This window comes from Artemia franciscana, chromosome 12 (assembly GCF_032884065.1).
Source record: "Artemia franciscana chromosome 12, ASM3288406v1, whole genome shotgun sequence".
Taxonomy (NCBI): Eukaryota; Metazoa; Arthropoda; class Branchiopoda; order Anostraca; family Artemiidae; genus Artemia; species Artemia franciscana.
The window spans coordinates 39284191-39292599 of NC_088874.1; the positions used below are offsets into that span (position 1 = coordinate 39284191).

Consider the following 8409-nt stretch of genomic DNA (forward strand, 5'->3'; position numbering starts at 1 on the left):
TTCCCCTTCAACTCCTCCAAATGTCGACATATCTGGTCGAGATTTGAAATAAGAGCTCTGAGACATGAGTTCCTTCTAAATGTCAAATTTCATTAAGATCCGGTAACCCGTTCCTAAGTTAAAAATACCTCAATTTTTCTAATTTTTCCAAATTAACAACCTCCAGCTCCCCCAAAGAGAACGGATCCGTACCAATTATGTCAATCTCAAATCTATAACTTGTGCTTATTCTTCCCATCAAGTTCCATCCCTAAACTCTAAGCGTTTTCCAAGATTTCTGTTTTCCCCCTCCAACCCTCTATGTCCCTGGGTCCGATTTGAATTGAAAATGGAGCATCTGAAATATAAGTCTTCTATATATCAAGTTTCAATAAGATCCGATCACCCATTCGTAAGATACCTCGATTTTCACGTTTTCCAAGAATTCCGGTTTCCCCCTCCAACTACCTTTAATGTCACCGAATCTGGGCGGGATTTAAAATAAGAGTTCTAAAGCACAAGATCTTTCTAGATATCGAATTCCATTAAGATCTGATCACCCCTTCGTGAGTTACAAATACCTCATTTTTCTAATTTTTCCGAATTGCTCCCCCCCCCCTAACTCCACCAAAAACAGCGGATTCGGTCCGGTTATGTCAGTCACCTATCTTGGACTTGTGCTGATTCTTTCCACCAAATTTCATCGCGATCTCTCCGCTTTGAGTGTTTTCCAAGATTTCCACCCCACCCCAGGGTTGGAGGGGGGAAACAGAATCCATTTCATTGAGATACGATCACTCTTTCGTATGTTAAAAGTACCTCATTTTTCCTATTTTTCCGAATTAACCCTCCTCCCCCAACTCCCCCAAAGAGAGCATTTTTCAAATCCCGTATCTAGGACTTCTGCTTATTTTTCCCGCCAAGTTTCATCCCGATCCCTCCACTCTAAGCGTTTTCCGAGATTTTACCTTCCCCGCTCAATTCCCTCAATGTTACCTCAATTCCCTCAATGTTACTGGATCCAGTCAGGATTTAAAACAAGAGCTCTGAGACATGATATCCTTCCAAACATCAAATTTCATTAAGATCCGATCACTTCTTCGTAAGTTAAAAATACCTCATTTTTATAATTTTTCAGAATTAACCCAAAAACTCCCCCCTCTCAACTCCCCCAAAGAGAGCGAATAGTTCCGGTTATGTCAATCACGTATCTAGGACTAATGATTATATTTCCCATCAAGTTTCATCCCGATCTCTCCACTCTAAGCGTTTACCAAGATTTTAGGCCCCTGCCCACTGCCCCCAATGTCACCAGATCCGGTTGGTATTTAATATAAGAGCTCTAAGACACGATATCCTTCTAAACATCAAATTTCATTAAGATCCGATCACTCCTTCGTAAGTTAAAAATACCTCATTTTTTCAGAATTAACTCTAATCCCCCCAACTCCCCGAAGAGAGCGGATCCGATCCAGTTATATCAATCAAGTATCTAGGACTTGTGCCTATTTTTCCCACCAAGTTTCATCCCGATCCCTCCACTCTAAGCGTTTTCAAAGATTTTAGGTCCCCCCTCAATTCCTCCCAATGTCACCGGATCCAGTCGGGATTTCAAGTAAGAGCACTGAGACACGATATCCTTCCAAACTTCAAATTTCATTAAGATCCGATCACTCATTCGTAAGTTAAAAATACCCCATTTTTTCTAATTTTTCAGAATTAACCCCCCTCCCCCCAACTCCCCAAAACAGATTAGATCCGTTCCGGTTATGTCAATCATGTATCTAGGAATTCTGCTTATTTTTCCTACCAAGTTTCGTCCCAATCCCTCCAGTCTAAGCGTTTTCCAAGATTTTAGGTCCCCTCCCCCCCCAATGTCACCAGATCTAGTCGGGATTGATTTAAAATAAGAGCTCTGAGACACGATATCTTTCCAAACATAAAACTTCATTAAGACCCTATCACCCGTTCGTAAGTTAAAAATACTTCATTTTTTCTATTTTTCCGAATTAACGCCCCCCCACTCCCCACCAGGTGGTCAAATCAGGAAAGACTATTTCTAATTTAATCTGGTCTGGTCCCTGATATGCCTGCAAAATTTCATCGTCCTAGCTTACCTAGAAGTGCCTAAAGTAGCAAACCCGGGACAGACCGACAGAATTTGCCATTGCTATTTGTCACTTGGTTAATACTAAGTGCCATAAAAATTGTCTATCCTTCTAAGAGCCTTCAGGACGATCAACCTTTTAATCAAAGCAAAGAAATGGATTTAAGGAACCAAATTCAGTTTTAAGGACCAATTAATCCTTCACTTGATTTTATAGACCTCGGGGACTTCATGACGACCCACTGCTACTGAAACAAGCTTTGGAGATCAACTTCTATTCTCACCTTGGTGTTATTATTCTTCAAAGCCAATCCTTCTCCAGTGCAAATATCTCCATATAGTTTCTTCAAAGGTGTGTTCTAATTCACCCGTTTGGCGTGTTGTAGATTTAGTTCTACATCTCTTTTGGGCTCTTTCATGACCCATATCTGGCACATAGTCTACATGACATCTTCTTCTTCTGTCTTCCCCTGAATAGTAGAGAAACAAATTAAAAACTAATACAGGCTTAACTGACACCAGCCATGGAACATTATACAACTGATTACCACCCACCAAGATGAAAAACATTACCCACCAAGGTAATGTTTCTTCTTTTGATAAAATTTCTATTGAATCTGACCCTGGCATATAAGGTCACTTAAGAATGCCTCCCACCTATTACCCTCTTCTCCAGACAAGTCCCGATGACTTTTTCTTCAACAAATGTGTGCATACCTGGTTTACGCATTCATTCAATTATACACTATGATATATAATTTTTTTTAGAAGAATAATGATTCTGTAAACATAATCACCTCAATCAGCAAATTTTACAAATAAAGTATTTTTTGGTTCCAAAATCAAAAACATTTTTATAGTCACACATACTTCCATGCTATAATCAAGTCTTTGTCTAATTCTTTAACTTGTACATTTTAAATTTAGAGAAGATTCTTTGCCATATTGTATTTACAGTTTACACTGCTTACAGCTATAGAGATTGCTGTCTTTGATTCGGTAGTCCATTCATATTGAGACAAAAACTAATGTAATCAATGAGTAATTTACAGTTTCGTCACTAAATTAGTTAAAGTGCGTATGCAACGGGCTCTGGACCTCAGCTCCAAAAATGTCTGTATTTTCTTGATTGTTCCATATTTTCGTAGGATATTCTTACAACTTTTATTTTATTTACTGTTTGAAGATACCCTCATCCTCCCAGAAAAACCTCATAAAAACAATTCTTTTCCATACAACCGAAAAATAACCGTAAACAGAAAAGAAAACTGGTCCTTCCAAGATATTTTTATGTTCTGTAATAGCCTATAGTCTCATTTAGGAGAGAAATGAAAAAAAGTAAAAGGGATGATAAAAAATATATGTTTTTAGATGAAAGCTCCTTGTCTTTTCTTATCCAGTGTTCTTAAAGTAAATTAGTTTCCAGTTCATTCTTTAATCATGATTTATTTCATAGGTGAACAATGGTTAGATACAAAACAGAAAGGTGAACCAGGACAATATTCTTAGCAGTCGGACAAGATACATAAGCAATAGCTTATTTCAATGTTACTGCTTTGTATAATACATGTTTGATTCTTAATGCAATCTTAGGTGCGCTATGTCCTATCCTTATTCATATAGATTTTTTTTGGACGAGCACGGCAAAGGTAATGAGAGAACACATAATCCGTTGGGAAAGTATAACTCCCTTAGATTTAGATCACACTGATGATTTAAGGATCCTAGATAAATTTTTTAGCAAAACGAATAAAAGAATTCGTGAATTCAGGACCCTAGAATAGGTTTGACCGTAATCACTTAGTAGCTCCTGGACCATAGTCGATCTGACTATGTATATGGGAAGTATACAGAGTATACAGATTATGAGGTATACGGAGGACTGACTATGTATACGGTATACGGGAGAAACTATATTGGGAGGTATACTTTATTTTATTTCAATCTGTTTGATTAAAATTGGAACCCTAAAATTTTGATACAATGTTGAGCAAGGACACTTGGGCCCTAGTTCCCATCTGATTTCTTTCAGCTCGTAAAAGGGCTATTTCTGCCTAAGTGAAACCTCTCTCTGGATATCTACAGCTACTGGCACGATACTTCACGAAATTGAAAAAAAAAAGAAAAGAAAAAATAACACGAGCCCATGATGTAGTTTTGATAAAGTAACTGTGATCCAGAATAGGACTACTTTGGAGGGTATTCTTCCTTTTTTTTTTTCTAAAATCCTGCCTGTTTATAGAATCTCCTGCCTGTTAATTATAAGTCAGAGGTCTTCAAAATTATTTTAGTAGTTTGGACCTTCAAGGTGATTTGAACCTAGCAGGCTTATCCCAAACGAGGGCCATACAAAAGATAAAGGTTTGTCAACAGGTAAAACATTTGACTGATAATCACCCGGCAAATGCAGCCCAAGCAAAGATGCTGAAGTCAACTAAAAAGGCAACTTAGTAACAACAGATTAAAGCTTTGCTGGACAATACTAGTCTTTAGTGAGCATGTAATGAGGATTAGGGCCCTCTTGGTAAACTTAATAATTTGCTCAACCAGTTCGTACTGCACCTTCGGTACAAGAGATCCAGGTCCAGCCGACATTTTCATAGCCAGATTACAAAAGTATATGGAAAGGAGTATTAGTTAAAGCTAAAACTATCGTGAAGAGACTTTAACTGATGGCTCCAAGCATGAGTAATTGTGTGCCGGAGAATACAGGATTATGATACAGATGATTCAGAAGGTAAGTTTGCTTGCTCTCTTGTGAAAAGGTTGAGGACGGATTTAATCTTCTATTTGGGATACGTGACAAAGATTGGTGAACTAAAGGGCTTAATTTTTTTCGAAGGGATGTACCACTGCTCCTAGGTATTTTGGGGCCTACTTCGAGAAACATGACTCTTGTGCTAGGATGCTTTATAGAGAATGATGAGTTACTAAAATTAATCGGGTGGCGTTGCTTCTTTCCCGTGTTTGCTTTTGTGAATATGGCATATGGCCTTTAACTACACGTGTGCATGTGTGCATGGTAGACTGTCGTAAAGCTGTAAAACAGAGTTAATATTCAGTAGAAAATGAGTAGCAACATAAATTATTCCTATTTCAGCAACATTGAAAGCTACTCAACTGAGACTTTTTCTGAAGATATATGCAAGCCTAGCTACACTTGTAGCTTAACCTAATATATCTTAAGCGCCCTTGAGGCCTTAAAGTTAAAATTATTGCATTTTAAGCAATACATCTTAACAGTTCTAACGCTTGATTCTGCAAATTGAAAGTTTTTTGGTTCCGTACAAGGTAGTGGTTAATTTCGAATCTCAATTTCATCCTTAATTTCGAATCTAAAACTCCCTCTTGTTTCCCCAGATACCTCGAAAAGAATTTTGAGTAGAAAACTAGCTTAAGGACCAGTGTAAAAGTATGTATGTAACAATGTACAAGTAGTTTTAACACCAAGGCGATTTCTAAGCATGGCTTCTCTGTTGAGAAATTGCCTCTCTGTACTTTCTCTAGAGGGGTTAGAGCACACAGATGAAAACCTAGAAAAGTAAAGGATTTTCAGTTGGCCAGATTTTTGTTAAATGGTTAGCTTAAGGTTTCATCATTGGCTATTAAAAAACAACTACAATAAAGACTCTATTCCAACAATTCATCCATGACACAGTAGACAATCAACGAAATACCTAAAACAGTTTGAACTATCTACTGACTGCAAAATTTATTGCTTTCTTCATCACAAACAAAGTAATGCTCAAGGGGTTTTGACTCTTCGAATTTTCAGAATTTCTACAATAATTAATTGATTAAATTTTACAAATGGTTGAAAGTGTAAAACTCATTGAATGGGTTGTTTTAAGGAAGTATCACTCAATTCTAAGAATAAAATAAAATTTTAATTTTTGTTCGTATATATGTGTACATAGAAAGAATTTCACCATGAAAATTTTTAATTTAAGAATACTGCTCCTCTAAAAATGATTTAAAAGACTAGTAGTCCCACAGACTACCATAAATGCTTAAGAGACACGACGTGTTTTTGGAATATAAAATAGACACTGCAGTAAAGAAACAGATAATATATGAGAATTTAGAGGAAATTGAAGTTATTGGAATTATTGAAGGAATAACCTGAAAGAAACTGTTAAAGAAGTGACAGAAAGTTGCCCTTTTCCCATAAGAGGTTGATGAGATGATATTGTTTAAAGAGAAACAATTGTCAATCATAGTTAAATGTGCAATCGGCTGAACATACTAGAAAAATTTAATCAGTAAAGTCTATTCTGTTGCTTTTTAAATGGATAATCTTAATAGTTTGGTGATTCTTTGAATAGATTAGCATAGATACCCAAGAAAAAGTTTGTGAGACTTGTAGATCAAACTAGCGTAAAGAAACAGAGAATAACTTGAAATTTAGTTGCGCTTAAAATTTACTTCCTAATTTACTTAAAACTAAGAAATGTCTTTAAGCAAGAATTTTCTACGACAGGTCCTTAACTTTGCTTATTCATATTTCTACTAAAATTATTTTTATGTATGTATTCAATCGAAAAATTAAGCAAAATTAATTAAATGAATTGAATAAATTAAAATGAACAAATCAAACTTTTGCACTTTTTTGTTTTTTTTGTCTAAAAATTGATTTTTTGGACAAATTATTCCAGATTTCATTTTTTTTTTGGTATGGGAAATCCAGCCTGCATTACGTTTATGCTGTGCAACTTTAAGAGCAGCTAGATTAACTTGTGTGCTATTGATGCGTATTTACTAAATGAGTTAATTTTATTTGTGATACATTATCCCACTTCTAAAAGTTATCCCTAAAATAGATAACCTTTTATTTCTAATTTCAATTCACAATCGAGCATTGGTTTTAGTCATTGAACTTTATGAAGACGGGAGAAAGAACAAATAACTTATAGATACGATATTTAGGGTAGCTTACCTAAACTCTTATCATTTTCTTTTCCTTTTTTACGCTCCTTGATAGAACAAGCCTTTTTAAACTGTACATCCATTAATCTATTCTAGATGCCATAGCTAAAACTTCTATTTTTCTTTTCCAAGAATCTATAAAACCTCAACAAAGTTTGGCAAAATGTAGTTTCGATACGTTCTTGTTTTTGCCCGGAGATGGATTGGGACCGAAAAAATCGGTAGAAATTGAAACACTGTAGGTAGCAGCAATGTTTACCTAATATACAACAACAACCCTAATATAACAGATGCAGTAAAACTCTCTCTAGAGTAAATTAATTCGTTACGCCCATTAAAGTTCAATTAACTTTAAAATCAGTACTTTTATTAATGACATTGTAGTTAATAAAAACGCATTAAGTGCCCTGTCCAACTAGCTGCTCTTAAGGCTACGCAACATAAACATAATTAAGGGTGAACTCCCCACCAAACCAAAACGAAAGCTTAAGCGACATACAAAGCTTGTGCGCAAAAAATAGCTGAATGAGCCCAAGATTAAATATCCATACTGGTAAATACCTTTATAGGTTTCCGACACTGTTTCAAGCTTTTTCGATTTCCTGTTTACCAGTCTTTCAATCTGTTCCGATGAAAGTTTTCTTACAACGACCTAGACGTCTTTCCAACTTTTTGGCACTACATCACGGGACAAATCTAGTACTTTTGGAAGGGTTTTGCAAGCAGCCTACAGAAAATAATGATTAAGTCTTAAGGCCTAAACAGTCTTTCACTGGCTGTCATGTCGTAACTTTTACTACACAATTAACTCTCTGAAAAAAAAAAACTCAAGCAAGCTCAGTTTTCAGTAAATCAGTAGTTTCTATAATTCTACAAACGTAGGGAAAAATCACTGAGTCGGTTTATTTGAGCAAGTTGTGTAGATCTGTCCTGCAGAAAATATGTGTACAGCAACATTGTCACATAGATAAAGAATTCAATGGATGTGTTAACCGATTTCTCTCAGAATTAGAAGACAAAATAATCATAACATGAAAATAAAACAAATTTTCTTTCAGTCTGCTGGGTTTTTTTTTTTATCAAAATGCGTTTTTTAATTTTCACTAGCATAAAATGTATAAGGGATCTAAAACTCCAGTAGAGGGTTTTGGACTATAGGGTTTGCAAATGTATCCTTGTTATGGTTCCGAGCCTTTCATTCCAGAAATAACTCCAGAAATTACCGTTTTTTAGTGTTATATGGTGGATTTATAGAGACAAGTGCATATATAGCATATCGATGTGAGGAGTAGATCTTAATTAAGCCGACAGTCCATTAGCCTTGGTGGAAAAAAAAGGAGATGGATCGTAACTACCCATCGAAATAAAAACCTGTTTTCTTCCTCAAAAGCATCAGC

At 35.8% G+C, this 8409-nt stretch overlaps 1 protein-coding gene across 1 annotated transcript in view; it reads right to left on the reverse strand.

Moving 5' to 3' along the window:
- The window catches only part of LOC136034100 (uncharacterized), a gene marked incomplete at its 5' end in the record, with an annotated part of 32651 nt that extends 24912 nt beyond the window's left edge, over positions 1-7739 (reverse strand). Inside the window, 2 exon segments of the mRNA XM_065715230.1 lie at positions 2371-2556; positions 7574-7739.
- Between the last annotated feature and the right edge of the window lie 670 nt (positions 7740-8409).